We start from the raw sequence: 23,137 nt of genomic DNA, 5'->3' as shown, positions 1-23,137 counted from the left end.
TACTTATCAACTTTGTTAAAGTGGGCAGCAATTACGTTACTAGCTTTAATCATAAATCTCACAGTTGTTCTGTCTCCGTCAGTCCTTTTTTTTTTTTTTTCTCTCGCAGTTTTTGGCCAGGGCTGGGTTTGAACCCACCACCTCCGGCATATGGGGCTGGTGCCCTACTCCTTTGAGCCACAGGCGCCGCCCGGTCTCAGTCCTATTTTTAAACATACCCAGTGGTCTATTCCTTCCCTCCCATTTGGTCCCAACTTTTCCATGCTTGGGTTCTTCTTGTTATTTATTGTAATTTGGTTTGTGTTCACATTCTCCCTCTCGTCTGCCTCTTTCCTCTCCCCCCACCGAGGGCTTACACATACTTGTTGCTTTTCATCCTCAGGGCATCTTAACTTTTATTACCTCCTTGAGTTGTTACAAATGTGTGAGGACAGTTTTATTTTTCTCGAATCTCTTAAATCCAAATGTTCCTGATTTTGGAGATGAGTTCCTGGTTCTAATCACCGTATTTGTACAATTAGGACTTCTTGTTTTCCAAGTCTTATGTTATCAAGCTTGGAATTATCCTTCTAATTCTCAGGAGTTGGAGCCAATCTTCCCTGAGTGTCGTGTTTCCACCTTGATATGTGTAGATCCTGTGAGAGAGAGGGCTAAGCCTGCACACCTGGGCCGCCCAAACCCTGAGCCTGCCCGAGATGGCGGCTTTCAGCCCTGAACTCCCAGGACTGTCAGTTCTGCTCCAAGGTGCTCCTGAAAGCCTGGGCCTTGACCCACATCCCTCCAAACCACAACATTAGCATCTAGTTTATGCGAATGATGAGATTTCCGTGAATGCCTGTTGTCCTTCCCGGGTTATGGAGCTTCCCTATGTGATCCCCAATAACACTTAATACGACCCTGGACACCAACTCTGTAAACACCCCCTGCTGTTCATGCTTCACACATACATTATGTCTGGGAAAAATAAATGTGTCCAGTGAGACTGTGGGGAGGAGACACGTGGAACCTGAGACAATTTTCCCCCAGGCTTTCCCTCATTCACCTTTTCTCTTGGCAGAATTTACTCTATGTTCTTTGCTGTGATAAAATGAATAATGCCTGAGACACCCTTGTAAAAACAAACCAAAAAAAGAAAAAAAAAAAAAGCCACGAGGCCTCAGGGTGTTCCCGACACACAGATCTACATTGCACAATCATACTGATTGATGGTTCGGCAAGTGATGACTGGGACTGAGAAATCTGAGACAGCCGTGTTGCCCTCCATCCTATTCTACTACTGAAGGAGCTGTTGATGATTTGCCCTCATTATTAATTAAATAAATCATCATTCTTACTCTGGAAATGCCTCCAAGCATCCCTTTACCTTTGATAGCTGTTTGTATTCATTGGTGTGATCCTTGGTGAGTGCCGTGATGGAGTCATGGTGTGATGACTTACAGACCGTGTTGCAGAGAGGGCTCCGCGGGCCCCCTGGTGTCCAACAGCTGTCCTGACCCTGCTCTGTCCCGCAGCCTCTGGCTTTCTCCTGCTCAGAAGCCAAGCCTGCTGCAGCTCCTCAGGCTTCTTATGACTCCTATCTTTGGAGTCTTTCTCTCACCCATCACTAGGATGAAATTCACCCTGCATTTCAAGAAATGAATCCATTTCTTTTATTCAACAGAGACACTGATACCCATTGGTGTCAGAACATTTATGGCTGCAATTCTTGTTATAAATTTATTTCACTAAGTGTTACGAGGAAAGTGCATTGATGGCTGCATCAGCCACCTGGAACTGAAAGTCATTTTGAAATTTGTCACAAGATTTTTTATCTAATTCTTCTTATGCAAAGTGAAGAAATAAATACAAAGGCTGGAGTGGAAATCGCTGTGTGGCTGGAGCAGCACAGAGCAGTGATGCTGGGCTGGGGGCCCCGCAGGCGCCGGGCTGGTTCTGCTCCAGCCCCGGCGAGTACAGGACTTCTGGGAGGCCTCATGTAGTTGGTCTGTTAGAGGAGCTACTTTCTCATCAATGAAATAAAGATAACTTTGCCTTCTTTTGAGATATTGAAAAAGCTGCGTGTGTTTCTTTAAGTTGATGCACTGATTTGAGGTGCTCAAGTGCAAAGATTGGATCCAACACAAGAGCGGCTGCATCACAGAAAACTTCTCTAACAGACATAACTTTAATTTTATTATTGTTGCCAAAATTGTGTAGAGCTCCCCCGTCTTGTTTATCTTATAAATCAGTGGTTAGTAATGTCGAGATTTCTAGTTTGGGACTTTTTCAAATCTCTTTCTTAGTGAAAATTATTTATCTTTTGCTTTTTTTCTGGACATCACAGCATCTCAGAAATCCTGGCCTCATAGCACCAAAGCTCTGTCAGATGGTTCAAGTCACTTGAAATAAGACCTCTCTGCAAAGCCTCTCATTTCTTTCTTTTTTTTTGGAGAATTTTTATTTTTATTTATTTATTTATTATTATTTTTTTATTAAATCATAACTGTATACATTGATATGATCATGGGGCATCATACACTTGCTTCATTTATACACTTGCTTTATTTCTTAATTTAAGTTACCCATGTCAATCTTCTCTGCTCCCCACAGCAGCTATTTGTCAACACTGCTTTCTGCCTGTTTTAATGTCCATTTTTCCCGTTGACATAATTTTCATATCTTCCCCCTTTTAAATGTCACATCTTTACTCCACTTTTTTTTTTCACCTAGTGGCAGGCTATACACAATTCTCAACAGTTCTCTTTTTCCTTAACTTTTTTGACTCTCACGTTCCCCTGATAGGAGGTTCTTTCTGCAATTAGAGGGAAATCTGCAATAGAAAATACAGGTTTGATTTCATTCTTTTCACTGAAGAATCTTTGTAACTATCTTAAATGTATCCCACTCTTGAAATTTTTATAAGAGAATCCTAGTTTATCCTCTAAGTAATGTATCATCAGTAGAGTTGGGTATGTTGTTTTTACATCTGTAATGAATCCACTTGTTATTTTTGCTAGGCCTTCAGTGTGACAATTTTGATTAATCCATTTAGGAGTCTTGATGGTTATTTGTTATTGTGGCTACAGCAGAACATCAAGCTTTCACTTCCTTTATAGAGAGAGTTCTTTTTAGGACAGGGGCTGCTTTTCTAGAGGACTTTTCTCCATGGTAGACGTACCATATTGATCTGCACTCAGCACAAGGAGGAACTGGTTAATGCTGGAAGACTCCCCAGGTACGGGGGTGTGAGGAATGAGAGTCAGGGGTAAAAACGGGAATGAAATTTGCACAGTGCCTACTAAATGCCCAACGTTTTACTTAAATCTACTCATCAACTTTGAAATGTGTAGTCACCACCATCCTGGGCTCAGTCCCTCTCCAGAGGCCTCACAACCAAGATTTTGATGGGACTGAGTCCTTTCTGAGGCCAAAGACTCTGAACCTGACTTGGCATTCTCAGATAAAAAATAATACTCAGAAAATACATGTGTATGTACATATATGTCCCTACACTGGTTTGAAATGTGATGGCAAACGTGAAAAAATTAGGGTCAAATTACTCCTTTTAAAGGGTACATTAAAACTTTCTAGAGCTGTAATGATATTTAAAATACTCTTATTTTAAATGTCTGACCCTTTCAACTATAATTTTTATTTTTATATTATTTTATTTTTTTTAATTACATCATAGCTGTGTACATTGATATAATTATGGGGCATCATTCACTAGCTTCACAGACCGTTTACAATTTTTAAATATTTTTCTCTGGCAAATTTCTAATGCCTCTTAGTTTCTAATAGAAAGAAGTGCTAACTGTTGTAGTAGACTTTATATTGATCAGATGTTCAGGAAAAATAAAATCTGAAACTTTTCAAATAAAATATTAATCAATGGCATTCTGCTAAAGGTAAAGATTAATATTCTTTAACATGGAATTAATATTCCAAGGGATTGTAAAAAAATTAAAACAATGGTTACTTACGAGGATATGAGGGTCTCTCTTAAATTAGGTTATATTTATAAAATATATATAGATTTAAATATATTTATGTATACATGAAATGCTGACAATGTAATAACAAGAATTTGGAAAGAAGAATTGTTATTAAAGCACAAACCTTTCAGAATTAGTTCCTAAAATCAGAGCTGTGTTCTTAGTTCCTTGATGAGTAAAACTATACTAAAGTTAATATTCTTGGTGTCTATATTTAGAAAAATTGTTTTTAGATGTTGACCAGGGGAAAGTCTACAGTGATAATATCATAAACTTGGCAGTGTCTTCTGTAATTTATCTACCTAAATTTTATCAACAGAGAAGTTTCTTAAATCACTACCTTGTGTGAAGAAGCAATAATTGAATTCCATGAAACAATGTGTCACCTAGAAAATGTCTCTGCACCTGAAACTGGTGTAGACATATGCCAAGTACCGTCCTAGACAATGAAAGCTTATTTAATTTCTGTAGGGCCAGAACTCAGTGGAACTTTCTCCCACCATGACACTAAAGTTGTTGTCCAAGCTTCTACTTTTATGAATCTGTTACAACTCCTTAGAAGCATTTAAAAATATGCAAATTAGTGTCAGATCCATCTATTATACATACCAATATATAATATGTATCTATATGTATAAATGGATATTGTTAAATACTTAAGTTACTAAGTATTTAATTGCAGTGTGTTTACAGCTAAGGAGACAATAACCAAAGCAAAGAGACAACCCACACAATGGGAAAGGATATTTGCATATTTTCAATCAGACAAAAGCTTGATAACCAGGATCTATAGAGAACTCAAATTAATCCACATGAAAAAAGCCAACAATCCCTTATATCAATGGGCAAGAGACATGAATAGAACTTTCTCTAAAGACGACAGACGAATGGCTAACAAACACATGAAAAAATTTTCATCATCTCTATATATTAGAGAAATGCAAATCAAAACATCCCTGAGATATCATCTAACCCCAGTGAGAATGGCCCATATCACAAAATCTCAAAACTGCAGATGCTGGCGTGGATGTGGAGAGAAGGGAACACTTTTACATTGCTGGTGGGACTGCAAACTAGTACAACCTTTCCGGAAGGAGGTATGGAGAAACCTCAAAGCACTCAACCTAGACCTCCCATTCGATCCTGCAATCCCATTACTGGGCATCTACCCAGAAGGAAAAAAATCCTTTTATCATCAGGACACTTGTACTAGACTGTTTATTGCAGCTCAATTTACAATCGCCAAAATGTGGAAACAGCCTAAATGCCCACCAACCCAGGAATGGATTAACAAGCTGTGGTATATGTATACCATGGAATACTATTCAGCCATTAAAAAAAATGGAGACTTTACATCCTTCGTATTAACCTGGATGGAAGTGGAAGACATTATTCTTAGTAAAGCATCACAAGAATGGAGAAGCATGAATCCTATGTACTCAATCTTGATATGAGGACAATTAATGACAATTAAGGTCATGGGGGGGAAGCAGAAAGAGGGATGGAGGGAGGGGGGTGGGGCCTTAGTGTGTGTCACACTTTATGGGGGCAAGACATGATTGCAAGAGGGACTTTACCTAACAATTGTAATCAGTGTAACTGGCTTATTGTACCCTCAATGAATCCCCAACAATAAAAAAAAAAAAAAAAAGCAAAGATGGTCACCCCTTTTTTTCTGTCACTAAGAAGGTTAATAGCACAGAAGTCCCCTCTGCTCCTGGAAAAACATTCTAAGACCCCCAGTGAAAGCCTGAAAACGCAGGTAGTGCAGACCCTGTATAGACTGTGTTGCTTTTTCCTACACCTACAAACCTAGGATAAAGTGTAATTTATAAATTAAGGACTGTAAGAGATCAACAATAATAACTGTGAGAGGAGAGCAGGATGGCGGCCGAGTAACAGTTTCCTTGCATCTGGGCACCGTGAGTCTGGGGAGATAGGACTCCAGGCATCTCTGGCTGGTGGGATCTGCCTATCATCACCCCTGTGAGGATACAGAGAGTCAGCAAGAGACTTCTGGACCCCAAGAGGAGGACTAAAACAGTGGAAAACCGGCAAGTGGTTGCGTGTGTTCAATCGGTCTAAACCCGCCCGCAACTGTAAGTTCAGTAGCAGCGAGACTGCAAACCAGAAAGGCCTTACCTGTGAACTGTTTTGGTGTCTTTGGACTTGGCACTCAGTTGAGCTGCCTTGGGGAGAGCCTGAGTGGGAATGCGGAGAACTTTGGCCGTTGTCTAGGGCCCCAGTCTGAGCCGCTGAGCCAGACGGAGCTAATAGTGTTTGGCTGTGGGTCACAGGGAGCCATTGTGAGCCATCTGCCCTGGCAAGGTCCACCCTCAGGGCCGCAGAGCTAGAATTGGGTGGGAGCTGGTAATCCAGCACTGAGTAGCCTAAGGGTGAGGTCTGAGCCACCTTGTAGCCCTAACCCTCAGGGGCAGAGTGAGACCGGTTTTGGCACACTGGGTAAGTGGATAGCCACTTCAGCAGTGATTCCAGCAACAAGCACTTTCCTGGGAAAGCTTCTGCTCAGCAAGTTTACAAGTTCAAAGTGCCTTTTAAGTGGGCTGAGGAGAGATTTAGGGTGTCTACCTGCTGGGGTTTGAGAAATCAGCAGCCTCCAGTCGTATCAGAACTGTGATTAACATCTCATACCCCAGAAGACCATGTGTTGCCCAGACAATATTCAATAACATACACATACTGCTTTGTTTTTGGTTGTGTGTGTGTGGTTTTTCTTTTTTTTTTGGTTTGGTTGTTTTTTTTTGTTTATTTTGATGTTGCTGATGTTGTTTTGTTTTTTAATTTCAACCTTTTCTGTACAGATCTTTTTTCTTTCTCAATTTTTCTAGTTTAATTATAATTTACCATTGCTGCCTTTTTCAATAACTAGAATTTCATTTTTGCTACTGTTTCTACCTCTATTATTTAGTTTTTCACCCAATTTTATCCCGTAAAGTTTTCTGTTTGCTTGTTTTGGTTTGATTTATAGCATTTTTGTCTTTCCTCTCTACTTGGTGGAGGTGGGGTACTGTGTCTGAACAGGTTAGCAAAAAGCTGCTGACCTCAAGGGAACCACCCAACTGGGCAACCCCAGAAGGTGGGTTTTTTTTAAAGTTGTGTCAAAGTACCCTACTATACACCTATATTGCTCTGTCTCCCTCTTTCTGTGCCTCTCTTCTTTTTGTCCTTTTACCCACCCCCTCTCCTTTCTCTATTTTTTTTTTTTTCTTATCACTCGGTCCTCCTTTCTTTCATCCCCTTTTTTTGCTCTTCAACCTTCTCTCCCTTCTGGTCCTGTAACCCTTAATCCACAGGCACAAGAACTTGAAGAGCAAGAGGAAGTGAAAGGAAAATTAGGGCAAGGAAACAGATAAAAGAAATCACTCATGAGGAAGAATCAGCAGAAAACTCCAGGCAACATGAAGAACCAGTCCAGAACAACCCCGCCAAGGGACCATGAGGTAGCTACTGCAGAGGATTCCACCTGTAAAGAAATGTTAGGAATGACAGAAAGGGAATTTAGAATACACATCTTGAAAACAATGAAAGAAATGATGGAAACAATGAAGGAAACTGCTAATAAAGTGGAAAATAACCAAAAGGAAATCCAAAAACAGAATCAAATAAGAGATGAACGATATGAAGAATATAAAAAGGATATAGCAGAGCTGAAGGAAATGAAACAGTCAATCAGGGAACTTAAAGATGCAATGGAAAGTATCAGCAACAGGTTAGACCATGCAGAAGAAAGAATTTCAGAGGTAGAAGACAAAGTTTTTGAGATAACTCAGATAGTAAAAGAGGCAGAAAAGAAGCGAGAGAAAACAATAATAACTGTATAAAATAAAACAGTTAAAATTTGTTAGTGTGGTGTTTCTCATTTTCAGAAGTCTCACCCCTCCTGTGATGCCGTGAGATGACACCAGGTCTCTGTGATGACACAGGCGAGGCGAGTGACTGACTGAGGTGCCGTGAGTGTAGCTGGGACGCTGGGGACCTTCTGAGGCTCCCTCAGAAGAAGGATCCTCTGCTTCAGGTGCTCCTGGACCACAGAGCTCTGTCAATGTCATCGATGTTTAGATGTCAGAAGAGGATGATGTCAAAGGTTGGGGAGCTCCAAGAGTTGAAGGTTGTCTTCTGAAAACTCTCGCAGATCATTGTAGTCGGAGGTTGCCATCTCTTTCTTTTTAACTCACAGAGGTTATAATTCTTTTTTTATTTTTATTTTTTTTTATTAAGTCATAGCTGAGTACAATAATGCAATCATGAGGTACAATGTGCTGGTTCCATATACAGTCTGAAATATTTTCACCGAACTGGTTAACATAGCCTGCATGGCATTTTCTTAATGATTGTGTTCAAACCCTTATACTCTACACTTAGTAAACTTCACCTGCACTGTGAGTCTAGGAGTGACTTTGGTGCTGTGCCCCATCTGAGCTTTGTATTCTTAGTTTCATCCCTGACATCAGTGCATTTGAAGCACTTTGGCAAATTTTGGTGACGTCCATGTTGCTGATTCTACTTCAGCTATTTCTCCTCCTTTCCCTTTTCCCTGCCCTCTGCAGAAGGAGCCCCTCCCACTCCGGGTTGGTTGTGCTTCCCGACGGCCTTCAGGATGCTCTTCCCCCTCGTCAAGCACGTCAGCTGTCCTTCTCACTAACTTGTCTTGCTGCGCGAATGATGTTTTTGAACTTCTGCACCAATCTCTGGAAGCTTTTCAAAATGACCCACGACTTCACTGCATACGTTCTCGCCTCAGGCACGTGCAGCTTCTGACTCTAATTCACCCATTCCAGTTTTGAAGAGTGACATTGCCTCAGCAAGATTGCATGACTTCTAGTAGAGTTGCGTCCAGGGTAGGGTCTGTGGACACTGTCACCTGAATGCCGTCAAGTACCAGGCACGTGTGGCCCTCTCAAACCTGGTGATACCCCCTAGTCACCGGGGTGAAGGAATGACATTGTATTTAAAGGTAAAAACACATTTACCAACATTTTCATTTCAATAGAAAGCAGACTGAGGATACCCAGGTGCATTATTTATTAGTAATAGGACTTTAAATCCCAACCCTTCCTCTTCCAAGTATTTTTCCACTTCAGGGATAAAACGTTGATGGAACAGTCTGTGAATAACGTGGCTGCACCCAGCGCTGTCCGACTCTTCTGCCAGAACACAGGCAAATGCTCTCTGCTGTTTCTGAGAGTGGGGTGGCTTGTCACTGGGCCGCTTTGCCCCCTTTCTCACCTGTCCCGCGGCTCTGCCACACAGCACCAAGGTTAGGCTGTCCCTCCACACTCAACGCCTGCAGACTTCTTTGTACATTTAGGGCTGTAGGTTCTGTTGGGCTCCTTCTTTAGAGGGCCCAGTTCCATAACCACTGAAGACTTGCTTTGGGTGGTGTCCTTCCTCTTAATCAACTTCAACTCTGTGGGAAACACGGCAGAAGCTTCTTTACTACTACAAGACACAGCCTCTCCAGTATTTTTTACAGTTTTCAGGTTACACCTGTCCCTGAACCTGAGTGTCTACTTGCCGCACATGGCTTGGGTTTCCCACTTCAGAGGCCGTCTCATTGAGGGCTTCAGACAGGCTCAGCGTTTTCTGGTGCAAAACTTGTTCTCAATAGGAACCCCTGTCTGGGCATATCTCCCCTCCGTGAATTGAACTGCTCATGCCCTGTGGCCATGAATTCTGCAGTTTAAGGTGTGATAATGGCATGAGCATGAATTTCTAATAACGTTCTTCAGCTTCATAGATAGAAGATTCCTTCTTACACAGATCTTAGCAAATTCAGCATCTAATTTTTTTCTTATCAGGCTAAGAACTTTCACCTGTTCACATAACAGAAGCATTTTCTGGCTTCTACTTGGTATATCTGAATTGCCAGCATCACTATTCTTGAGCATTGGAGCCTTTGATTAAAAGAAGAGTGATCCAAGCACAAGTACCACAAAAATATTTAAATTGTACCATCATAAGCTCCAACACAAGCTCATTTGTATTATTGACATCTATTAAATTTTTATCCTCATTTCACTATCATTTATAATTAATTGTACCTTCCTTTTATACCATTTATACTTTTATTTTTACATTTATGCTACAAGTCTTTCTATTTCTTAATGGTTGACAGAATCATTTGTGAATTATCAATTTTTGAATCATTTTTCCTCCACTAGACAATACTTTCCTACTGAACTTAATTCTTGAGTTGTTCTTTCAGCAAACTGAAGTTTACATGCACTTAGTCTTTTCTGGATATATTCATACTTTTTCTACTTTTTCAGTAATCAGATTTTGAATTATAGTTGAAAATTATATTTCGTTGGTATTGCGATAATTAATATATCCATTGTATTCTTTCCTCTCTTGTTTTTGTGGAAATCTTTTCAATTTATTGTTAGACAATTTAATCTCCACCCCCCACTCCCAGATACCTTATAATTTCTTTCTTTCCCCTGATATGTGTGTCATTTAGTTTTAATGTGGCTATGTGAATGTTTACATTTATTTCTCTTGCTTGAAGCTCAATGGGCTTCTCCAAATCTAGAATTCACGATTCTCTTCATTTCTGGACATTTCTTTATAATTAGTTCATTTCACACGCTCTCTCATCTATTCTCTCAATTGTTTATATGTCTCTAAGTGTCGGTCTATCCGAAAATCCTTATACCTCTAATTCATATCTATGTCAGTATCGTGAAAAGGTACCTATGAGTTGACTTGCTAATTTACTTTTTTGTTTTAAATTCCTGCTTCATAAAAAGCAGTGGGGATTTCTTCTCCTTCCTCATCCTTCTTCCTACTCTTCTTCTCCTCTTTTCATTCTTCCCCCTCTCCCTCCGACACCTGCTTTTCAATCACACAGTTGGTATTTAATGCCTCCCTGGCCCTGTAATTTCAGGTGTTGGAGTAGAAGAGTTTTATTGTTTCTTAGTATAGACATTTCTGGTTAAAAAAACTCAGAACTTACTTTGTTATTTATTTTAAAAAAGAGAGATGGCAAAGATGTGACTGTCTGGACTTTTTGTGGCTTCATTGGAAGATGAGTAATGTTTATTCATCAAGCAGGTAGCTACCCCGTTTCCCCCCAAATAAGACATCCTCCGAAAATAAGACCTACTCACAGGAAAGATAAGGCGTCCCCTGAAAATAAGACCTAGCGCAACTTTGGGAGCACACCTTAAAATAAGACACTGTCTTATTGTCGGGAAAACAGGGTAGTTTGAAAGTTGAGATGGCTCTGACATGGATCGCTATGTCCCCCACACATGCATATTTGATACATTTCATTGATATGGAAGATTTTTGAAAAAACATAGACTGGTATTCTATGGTCACGCATGTGGGGTTATAGCTAGTTTATGCATGATGAGCTTAGTGATGTTACATTAGCAAAACTATGCTGAAATCTGGGTACTAATGATGCACAAGATGGTTTGTCATTTGATTCAGCTACAAGAATGATGCTAAGGTCTTGCTTATGGAGACTTAAGAAGTGCAGATTCATTCAAAGAATGATGCTGGGGTCTCCAGGATGTTACCTTTAAGGCATCGCAAGTTGGAGAGAAACAAATGACAATATTTGAGGGTTTTAATAAGGCTGAGGTCTAGAAAAGGCACCTGGCAATTCTGCCACATCCTTTGCTCGAATATCATGCATTGGCCCCAACTGACCTGTGAGTGATGCAGAAACATCCATGTGTCCAGAAAAAGTGGGACAGTATTGAGAACCCATAGCTCTGCCTTAGTCACAATAGTGGAAACAAACTGTCTGGATTAAGTCATTGAAGGTCCATCTGAGGTGGGCCCAAGCAGAATAATATCAGGAAAGAATCTGTATGAATATCCAGCATCTAGAAATGCATCCCGTAGTGTGTATGAAGCGCTCACTGCCAACCAATCAAAAATGACTACTGGATGATTTCTAGTTCCCTATTTTTCTTTCATGTTACTTGTGTTCTTTCCTGGTCTCTGGAAAACAGAAAAATAGAAGGAAACCACAAAGGTGTAAAAATTGTCATTGGGAGGAAGCCATACCTAGGAAGTGTTCCCTCTCTGGACTTGATCCAAGAAGTTGGAAGTGGGAGGGAAATGGAAGGCTCAGGGGAGGAGTGGGGAGGGAAGGGCGGTGGGCGAGGGCAGGAGTGGGGAGGGAAGGGCGGTGGGCCCAAGGCAGGAGTGGGGAGGGAAGGGCAGTGGGCCCAGGGGAGGAGTGGGGAGGGAAGGGCGGTGGGCCCAGGGGAGGAGTGGGGAGGGAAGGGCGGTGGGCCCAGGGGAGGAGTGGGGAGGGAAGGGTGGTGGGCCCAGGGCAGGAGTGGGGAGGGAAGGGCAGTGGGCCCAGGGGAGGAGTGGGGAGGGAAGAGCGGTGGGCTAGGGGAGGAGTGGGGAGGGAAGGGCGGTGGGCCAGGGCAGGAGTGGGGAGGGAAGGGCGGTGGGCTAGGGGAGGAGTGGGGAGGGAAGGGCGGTGGGCCCAGGGGAGGAGTGGGGAGGGAAGGGCGATGGGCTCGGGGAGGAGTGGGGAGGGAAGGGCTGAGGGCCCAGGGGAGGAGTGGGGAGGGAAGGGCAGAGGACCCAGGGGAGGAGTGGGGATGGAAGGGCAGAGGGCCCAGGGGAGGAGTGGGGAGAGAAGGGCGGTGGGCCAGGGCAGGAGTGGTGAGGGAAGGGCGGTGGGCCAGGGCAGGAGTGGGGAGGGAAGGGCAGAGGTCCCAGGGGAGGAGTGGGGAGGGAAGGGCGGAGGGCCCAGGGGAGGAGTGGGGAGGGAAGGGCGGAGGGCCCAGGGGAGGAGTGGGGAGGGAAGGGCGGTGGCCCCAGGGGAGGAGTGGGGAGGGAAGGGTGGTGGGCCCAGGGAGGAGTGGGAAGGGAAGGGCAGTGGGCCCAGGGGAGGAGTGGGGAGGGAAGGGCAGTGGGCCCAGGGGAGTAGTGGGGAGGGAAGGGCGGTGGGCCCAGGGGAGGAGTGGGGAGGGAAGGGCGGTGGGCGAGGGCAGGAGTGGGGAGGGAAGGGCGGTGGGCCCAGGGCAGGAGTGGGGAGGGAAGGGCCGTGGGCCCAGCGGAGGAGTGGGGAGGGAAGGGCGGAGGGCCCAGGGGAGGAGTGTGGAGGGAAGGGAGGAGTGCCCAGGGGAGGAGTGGGGAGGGAAGGGCGGTGGGTCCAGGGCAGGAGTGGGGAGGGAAGGGCGGTGGGCCCAGGTCAGGAGTGGGGAGGGAAGGGCGGAGGGCTCAGGTCAGGAGTGGGGAGGGAAGGGCTGTGGGCCCAGGTCAGGAGTGGGGAGGGAAGGGCGGAGGGCCCAGGGGAGGAGTGGGGAGGGAAGGGCGGTGGGCCCAGGGGAGGAGTGGGGAGGGAAGGGCGGTGGGCCAGGATGCGCAGAATGACAGAGGGATGCCTGTGGCCTGTCAGTGGATGCTAGTGCTTGGAAAGGGCATAAAGATTTATGGTAGCTTCTGTGGCTGTCAACAGAGGTTTATTTACGTGATTAGTTAAATCAATAAGAACCAGTGACTTCTTCCAGGGTTTGCAGAGGGCAAAGAGAAATCGATATATTAAATGAGCCAAAACAATATCACCAAATGCAAACAGTGTACGCTTGGTAATGGGGCAAAAATGAATGTGGGCTGAGATCTCAGAACGCTTTCTTGGTTTACACAAGCTGTCCTGTGATGGTGGGTGTTGGGCATCTGAAATGGTCGTGACCCTGGGCACATTTCCCCAGGCTCTGCTGTAATGAGCAGGGTCATGCAAGAACGGGTGCCACCGTCTCTGGGAAGGTCCTGTCCACCGAAATTATTCACAATGAGAGAAATAATCAGAATGAGCCTATGAAAGGAGGCTTTTAACCAAACTAGGCTGTTGGGTCTGATTACCCTAAAACCGTTTACACTGTCATTAAAAAACTATTATATTCACAAGGTTTTCAGTTTTTTGCCATAATTAGAGTTGTTTTACAAAAGAAGAAAATAAAAAAAAAGAACCATCTAGTTATTTGATAGATGTTCATTTTAGTGTGAAAACTTTTGTAATAACCATTTTTTAACATTATAGAGCTACGTTCTACATTTTAATGCACCTATATTAAGTTGAACGTGGGATAACCTTTTAACAAACATCTATATCCATATCACCACCATCTCAATCAAACAATAAAACATTTCCATCATCCAAAAATGCCCTGGTGCCTTTCTCTCTAGCCCCTACACACTACTGCTCAGCTTTCTGATGATGTATTTTAGCTTTGTGTTTTTTCTGGAATTTCGTCTGGATGGAATCAGTCACAATGTTTTACTTTGCGTCTGGCATCTTTCACTCGGCTTAAAATTTTGGAATCATCCATGTCATTGTCCATCAGTGGAGTCTTCATTTTACTGGAGAGCAATAATCCTGGCTCCAAATCATCATTTACATGGGATTCTTTCTGAAATGCGCCTAAATTACTTGCAGTCCCTAAGGTGCACTTTGTATTTTGGAGCATGCAAATTAATAAATAAATAAACTTAAAGCAATATCTTGCGGACTTTCTAAAAACTTTGATCCTCTATATGAAATACATTTTTAATTGTGGTCCCGAATATGTATAGAATTTTCATATATAAACATACAAATTATAAATACATAATCATATGAACATCTACCTAAATACAAAGGAGTTTATATAATTGAAAAAAATTACCAAACAATCACAAGCTTGGCCATCATGTCCTGTGCTATGATCTATGCCATTTTGTCTCAAGACAAATGATTTTTGCAAACCACTGCAGTGATTTCAAATTATCTGTCATGTCGCACAATTTGAAAAGAACTGATTCAGAATATCTTGATTACCCAATATCTTCATAATAAATGAATCTGTTGTCCTGTTACATTCGTGAGCAACTGAGGATCTGCTCATGATAAATGCCCCCCAGTCCAACGAAACTCTGTGAAAATCCTCTTGACACTTCACTCTTCCTCCTGAGTTTTGTGTGTTGGATACAACCAAGTGCCACAAACTAGGTGACTGAAAACAACAAAGATGTGTTCTCTTAAAGCTCTGGGGGCCGGAAGTCCAAAACCAAGGTGTCAGCGGGGAGGGCTATGTTCTCAATAGGAGACCCTCCCCACAGGCTGGGGGGTTCACCATTGCTCCCTGCTTCTCCCAGCTTCCGTGGTTCCTGCAGTACTCAGCTAACAGCCACATCACTCCTTGGCCCCCTCTGCCTCTGTGTGACCTTCTCTCTCTCTCTGTCTCCTCTGTGTGCCTTTCCTAAGGTCGTTTGTCATTAAGGTCCTTCTCATATCCCAGAACCATCTCATCTCCTGATCCTCACCTTAATTGCAGCTGCAAAGACCCCATTTCCAATAAGCCATTTCACGGTGTCCAGGGGTGACGACATAGAGCTGTCTGTTAGGAACTGTCATTTGACCTGCTCCAGGTGGAAAGAAGTTTCTTTATAGAAATACTCAGCTAACCCATTTCAGAAAGGAATTACAAATTAGAATACCTGACTTCACAACACTTTTTGAAATAAGGCATCCAGGTGATGATCATGAGTGGTGACAAAACTCAAAGAAAGCAAACAATAAGCAAACGAAAGAGAACGAGATGCCAGGTGGCCCCTGAAGGGCCCAACCCCCATAAAGCATTCTTTCTGCCATAATGACATTCCGAATCTCTAGCATTTTTAAGCAAATACTGCAGTTCGAGAAGTTGGTTCAAGAATTCCAGGGCAATTCAGGCAACAAACTCTAGACTGAGGGAGATTTTCCGGGACAAAGGTGCTGGAGAGGCGGCCAGGCCTGTCTGCAGAAAGGCAGACACCAGCACAGGTGGAGATCCCTCCTGCTCCACGTGGGAGTGAGAAAACCAGTAAAAAAGGTGACACAATCAGGGGTGTTTGCAAAGTTACTGGATGTTTAATACATTAAGACGATATTAGGGTTTTTTGCCCTTCCTCCTTCCACCAATTACCCTCCCCCTCCCCTTCCCTCTCCCTTCTCAAGCTTGCTAAACTAGACATTATGATGTACTTAGGTGGGGTGTTTTATATTTTAAAACAATTCTGATATTTTAGACATTCATGCTAAAGAAATTATGTATAATGTTTAACATTTTCTTCAAAAAATAATCCTCAGGGGACGTACAAATGCGTAGGGTTTTAGATGAAACAGAACTAGCCTCAAGTTGATCATTGTTTAAACTGGATAATGGATATTTGGAATTCAATATACCATTAATTCAACTTTTGAAATGTTAATAAGAGATTATGTTAAAAAAACTTCAAATAAATTCTGATTAAGCAATATTACTTTACTTAAAAACACACATACAAGTAAATCTCATTTGTAATTGCTAATATGGTTTAAATAATTAACTTCAATTTTCAAAAGCACTTCCAGTCTCTTGTGAATTGAAAAACTTTGTATTTGCTAAGTCATTTCCCTGAAGGGTTTGAGTAACTGGTATTTTATTTACCTGAGTAACTGACTAGCACAGAAAGAGACCTGCTGTTTTCTTTCACGTATTTTCAATATAAGGAAAACAGATGCTATTGCTTGGATTTATAACCAGATACATCAACTTTTTCCTTATTATTCATGCTGGTTGGCGTAATTCAGAGTAGAGCATCTTTCAGTGTGATTATGTGTCATGGGGTATTCAGTGCAAGATGTTTTAAGTAGAAAGGATAATTTTCTTCTAACCACAACATCAATTATATTTGGCTTAGGTATTTCGTACTTGGAAGTTTCAGACATCAGGTGCTTAGGTCCTTACCACATGCCCATCGTTCACTAAGCCTGAAATACACACCTACAAGCTTTGGGGAAAATCTTGAATTATATTGACAGGATATCAGAATAAATCATTCTTGAACATTTGCTTCTACATGAGCTTTCTATCACAATCAATTTTGGATGAAAATAGAATCCTCATGTTTGACACATTCATCTAATGAAAATGTGATGAGCATCCTTACGGGTGTAAAGCAGGTAGTCCGGTGTAGTGATTAGGAGCGTGTGCTGAAGTCAGGCGGATTTCCATTAGAAACCTGCTTTCCATTAGAAACGCGTGACCTAATCACTCAGGCTGTGCATCCTCACCCGTGAAATCAGGGGATCCTACCGGCCCCCAGAGTTATGGTCGTGAGAGGACAGAGTTATCATCATGGGCATAAAGAGCTCATGCCACACGCTCAGCAAATGGCAAAAGGGAGCCCTCCCTGAACTTTACTACATGGAATTCATGACACTGAGTTCTTTTGAGATAAAACGATGCCCTAACTATTGATGTTGCTATTAGCCTCAAAGAACTTAATTTCTACCCAGAGAGGAAAAGTGTAGTTAAAGAGAGATCAGTGTAAGTGTGGGGGATGCTTTGCAAGTGTGCGGGAGGCAGAAGGCCCAGATGTCCTCAGGGGCGGGCACTGTGCACAGTTGGTCTGGGGGGTGGCCGTCAGCAGGGAGCCTCAGCCCTCAGCCCTGGAGGGCTGGCCTTAGCTTCAAGGGGCATCTTGTCCAAAGCCGGCCAGCCCAGAGCAGTCTGGGTCTGAGACCCAGTGAGTGGGGTGTGCGGGTGGTGGCACTGGCTGGAGGGGAGCAGCTTGGTGGCTGTATTTTCTCTAGGGTTGCATATGGGGTTAGCTGGGTACCGTCAGCCTGGATGCTGCTTTCCCTATTGGGACAGTCCCCTCTCGCACCCTGACCTCAGCTCTGTCTGCATCCAGCGAACAGATCTGTGAAAGGAAACCAGGCTGTCTGGGGAAGCCGGTGATGAGAATCCCGATCAGGCTCCCTCTGCTGTCCTCATCACCAGGCAGCACATCTCACCGTGGGGCCTGTGTCCAGAGAATCTGACATGCAGCCAAGCAGGAAAAAAATCTGAGCAAAAACGAGGTTGAAAAAGTCAGGGAAAAGGTGGTGAATGTGGAATTTGGTGAGAGAGAAAGAACTCGGGAGAGGTAGGCTGCAGACAGGTGCAGGGGAGCTGCCGTGACAGGCTCCCCACTGCGAGGTTTGCTCTGCATGAGAAGACTGAAGGTGATCACTAACAGAATGTCTGACATGCTATCAATGTGCCTGACAGGCTGTGGGTCCTCTGTGAGTGAATGTAGAGGGATCCCCGTCGCTGAAATGAGGCTCCAGCTGGTGTGATTGCACTTCTCCAGGAGCCCTGGCTCTGTGAGTCTGGAAGGCAGAGCAACCCTGGCCCGGACTGGGAGGGGGCTGTGCCACCCTCAGTCTGGATCCCTACCGTCCACCTTATGTCCAGCTGGAGAAGAAAATAACTGTTTTCTTGGAGTTTTATTTAAAAATGTGATTCTGGAAAGAAAATCAATCTTTTTTCTTATTGTGGCAAAAAATACATAGCATAAAGCCAACCCTTTTGGATATGTTTAAATGCACAAGACCATTCTGTTCGGCACTGTGTTGTCCCACAGATCTCTAGAAGTGTCCCATCCTGTGTAACTGAGACTCCGCACCCATTAAGAGACATCGCCCCTTCTCCCTCCCGCCTGCCCCAGTGACCACCTGCCAATCTCTGCGAGTTCCCTGTTTCAGTTGCACAGAGGAGACAGCACAGCAGAGCACGCACTGTCCGTCTCTCTGTGCCTGGATTACTCACCGTCTTCACCGGAGGTCCTCCAAGTCCACCCACGGTGTTGTGAACGACAGGGTTTCCTTCTCTCCCAGCCCTGAAGAACATCTCTCCGTATGTGCAGAGACGATGCATTTTCCTTCTCTGTTCTGCCTTCAACGGACCGTTAGGTTGTTTTCATACCTTGGCTCTTGTGTAGTAAATCGGTATCTATACTGGAATAAAAATATTTCTAATAGTGGAATGTTTTTAACTGTCCATTAAAAAGAACAAGCCACGTCCACATCTCCACGGATCTGAGTTTTCCCATAGTAAAGTGAGGTGAGGTCCTGCCCTCTCCACAGAGCTGATGGGAGGATTTATTGTCGTGGCACATATTAGCACACTTCTTGGAGTATAAATATGTTATTGTCATAGTTTAAGAGCTCAAGGGAGTGATGTCTAACCTAAAGGAATATTTAATAACGTTTCATTTTCTGCTTTGCCTTTCCTCATTTCTGATATTTTCCATCAACCACATGGTCTCTGCACATGCCCAGCCACCCACACTGAGCGTGATGGGACTATTTACCACGTGTAGAATCAAAATCCCTGTGCTTCTTCATTTTCATCTTCTGTAGTTTTTTATACAAGGAAATAGGGGCTGTGGCACATTTATTAAACACACGTTATTGCACAATGACATTCCGCATTCCTCCATCAGGAAATACACAGAGGGCTCTGCTTTCCCCTAACCTTGAGAAGTAGCTTCAATCTTCACAAATTCAATTTCTGCAGATAGCAAATGTGATAATAATATCTTTCCTGATGTCTAGAGGTTTATAATGATCATTATTGTATCTGGTAAAGTTATTATTATAAGTCAATACCTGACCAGACATTTGTTTTAATTAAGCATTGCCTTAGACTTTGATCAGTAACCCTCCTATTTTCAATTATCTGAACTTCTACTGCTTAGAACAAATACTTAGGGGGAGGGCTAACATCTGCATTCTTTTCCCTCCCTGACTCCAGTGATTTGTAAGGGCTGCCTGCAGCAGGCCCCTCGCCAGGCTCTGCTCCCACCTGAAGCTGCCTACAGCAGGCCCCTCGCCAGGCTCTACTCCCATCTGGAGCTGAGTGCAGCAGGTCCCTCTCCAGGCTCTGCTCCATCTGAAGCTGAGTGCAGCAGGCCCCTCCCCAGGTTCTACTCCCATCTGAAGCTGCCTGCAGCAGGCCCCTCGCCAGGCTCTACTCCTGTCTGGAGCTGAATGCAGAAGGCCCCTCCCCAGGCTCTACTCCCTTCTGGAGCTGAGTGCAGCAGGCCCCTCCCCAGGCTCTACTCCTGTCTGGAGCTGAGTGCAGCAGGCTCCTCCCCAGGCCCTACTCCCTTCGGGAGTTGAGTGCAGCAGGCTCCTCTCCAGACCCTACTCCCTTATGGAGCTGAGTGCAGGAGGCCCCTCCCCAAGATTTACTCCCTCTGGAGTTGAGTGCAGCAGGCCCCTCCCCAGTCTCTGCTCCATCTGGAGCTGAGTGCAGCAGGCCCCTCGCCAGGCTCTGCTCCTGTCTGGAGCTGAGTGTACCTGAGTTGATCATCAGACCCGTGAATGCTCTTAGGCCTTGAATCCTCATATCATTTTGCTGAACCTCCTTTTTGACACTACAATTATTCTTTCTCCTTGTTTGCACCTCCTTTAGAATAGTAACAATGAATGGTTGTCTAACAGCTGCCTCCAGAACGGTTGTTTGGGTTTTCCACACTGGTCTGGCTGCAGAGGCAGAGGGCACAGGGAGGGAGATGGGGTGGGCTGCTCCTGAGCACCCCCAGGATGGTGGAGAACCATTCTGCAGAGCTGCTTTACCTCTTTTTGCACACAAGACACCTTCATCTTTTCTTCAAGAACTTGCGGGTGCATCTTACATACACTGCCAAACTGTGATTACTTTGAAGCCTAGTGTAGCTTCCTCTGTGTCTTCTCCACAGCTCAGCCCAGGGCTTTCTACCAGGAAGCGACTTATTAAAAGATTTTGCTTTAAAATATTAATATCTCTGTTCTAGATGCAGCCACATTCACATTCATAATTTTCTTTCACGTTAACAAAAAAAAAAAATATATATATATATATATATCTATCTTGCTGATCAGTAGGTGGCAAGCTTGCTACACCTAAATGCCGAGGCTGGGTTTTCCTGTGAGGAACTTCATTGACATTTTATTCTAAATTATTGTTTAAATCTTCTTTACATTGATAGCATTTAGTTTATTGTAAAGCTGCCCTGCTTATCTCATAGTTGATACATTCATTTACGTTAAACTTCTAGTCTTTAGAGAGTAAAGGAAAATAGAATTTTTAGTTCAAGTAAACAAATGAAACACTTTAATTTGATGAAGTAATGGAAAGTTTAATTTTTCTTTCTTTCTTTTTTTTTTTTTTTACGAGACAAAGTCTCACTTTATTGCCCTTGGTATGGCATCACAGCTCGCAGCAACCTCCAACTCCTGGGCCCAGGCAATTCCTTTACCTCAGCCTCCCAGGCAACTGGGACTACAGGCGCCCACCACAATGCCCAGCTATTTTGTTTTTGTTGTTGCAGTTTGGCTGGGGCTGGGTTTGAACCCACCACCCTCGGCATATGGGGCCAGCATCCTACCAGCTGAGCCACAGGTGCCACCCCTAACTAAACTTTTCTTTGCCTTCAAGATATGCTGTACAGCATTTACCCTACGTGACTGCTCCACCTCAGGAACGTGCATGTTTGATAGAAGCAAAAAGAAGATCTGCCTATTATGGTTTCCTTGTACTTCCAGAAGGGTTTCTGTTACCGCACTAATATAATGTTACCAAACGTAGAGAGAGATACTGAGCCAGGATCACTCCCATAAAAGATGCACATGGGGCTTCAAGTAAACACAAGGGAAATTAAATTCTTAACAAATAAATCAATATTGTTAAGAAAATTTAGAAGCAGCCTGAGGTCATACACATTTTAATTAGCTATGACTAGAAATAACATTTTGTGATTTGAATTATTTTCTATTCCACAAGGCTTTCAACATTTGGATCATTTGATCTGAAAATAAATCATGACTTTTCACCGACAATAAATGGTAGTAATTTTCTCTAAATATTTTTCAGAGTCTTTAACACTGAACTTTATACTGAGGAGTCTAGAATACAGTAGGATAAGAAGGCATAATAATTGCGTGTAAGACAAAACGTCGTAGCTAAAAAGCAGATAACTGCAAGTGAGATATGTAAATATTCCCTTTTATGGAATACAGAAGAAATGGTCTTCTTCAAGACAAAGGTTCTGCTTACCTATTTTAGAACCTTTCTCAAATTGCAGTGGCGTGAAGTCAGAGCTCTCCTAACACACCCCATTCCCTGTGCACCCGGCCATGCGGGGGAGCACTGCTAGCAGCTGTCTGGCTCCCCCGGGTGGGGTGGGAGGGCTGGGCAGCTCCACCATGGCTGTTGCTGGTTCTGCCATTGTGTCTTTTCATCTGTTGAGTCAGGAATGCCTTCAATTCTTCCTTCACTCATGCGTCTGGTGCCTCAGCTCTTCACGGGAGTCCTCTGAGCTTTTTCTTGGTATGATGTCATCAGGACTGCTGGAGTCCACGGAGCCTGGCCTGCGGGCAGGTGGAAGACAGCACAGGTATGAAATCCGGAGCCGCAAAGCGTGGAGTCTTTATCAGGAAAATCGTTCAGACCAGCCCTAGTCCAAGGAAAGGAAAGCTAGACTCATCTTCTCAGTTAGAGTTGTAGCAAAGAGTGGGTGGCCGTCTGTAATCTACCCGAGTGTGTATGGAAACATAACATTCAAGGTGCTGTAGTCTGGAGTAATGAATTCCAGCTTACTCCTTTGAACAATAAGGTATGTTTTGGGTTTTGTTTTTTCTTTATGGTAAAGTGGGCCAGTGGGGCTTTCTGCCCTGTAGGGCTGAAGTCACCATCACTTAGTGAGGCTGGTGGATTCTCAGGAAGATCAGAAGTTCGCAGGCTCTACAACTAGATTTATCATTCACATTCCAAGCGGAAAGCACTCACCCTGTTCGTATCAACCCAGTTCACCTGTGTCCCTGGGAGAATCATTCCAGCCACTTCCTTCCGGTCACATAACTTCCCATGGTATAAACATTTCTGAATCAAAATGAATGTCTTGAAGAGCATGCTTGCATTATTACCAAAAATACAAATTTGCTTCTATTAAGTTATATATTTTAACAATAGGATGCCTTTGTTACCGTAGACCTTGACTCTGTCCATATTTTGTGAAAAATATCATCTGTTAAAGCTGGAAATTTCTATAACTAGTTTTGGCTCAAGGATTAATTAGACAAAAATCCAGGGACTGTTTTGGAATGGGCTATAGTTTCCTATAATTAATGGCATATCTTGTCTCTTAATTCCACATGAACCTCCCAAGAAGCCCTTCAAAGACGTCTGAACTGTTTCTTTTCTGTCTTTATTGACCATGTTTTTAAACATCAGGTACATACTTAGGATGGCATTTATATTTTATTCTAATCTTTTATTCTCCATAGGTAAAGATTTATCAATAATGCTTTTCCTGTTTAGTAAAAATTCACATTATTCTGGGATTGATTTTCA

Source organism: Nycticebus coucang, chromosome 7, assembly GCF_027406575.1.
Source record: "Nycticebus coucang isolate mNycCou1 chromosome 7, mNycCou1.pri, whole genome shotgun sequence".
NCBI classification, from domain to species: domain Eukaryota; kingdom Metazoa; phylum Chordata; class Mammalia; order Primates; family Lorisidae; genus Nycticebus; species Nycticebus coucang.
This window is presented reverse-complemented; position numbering follows the sequence as displayed.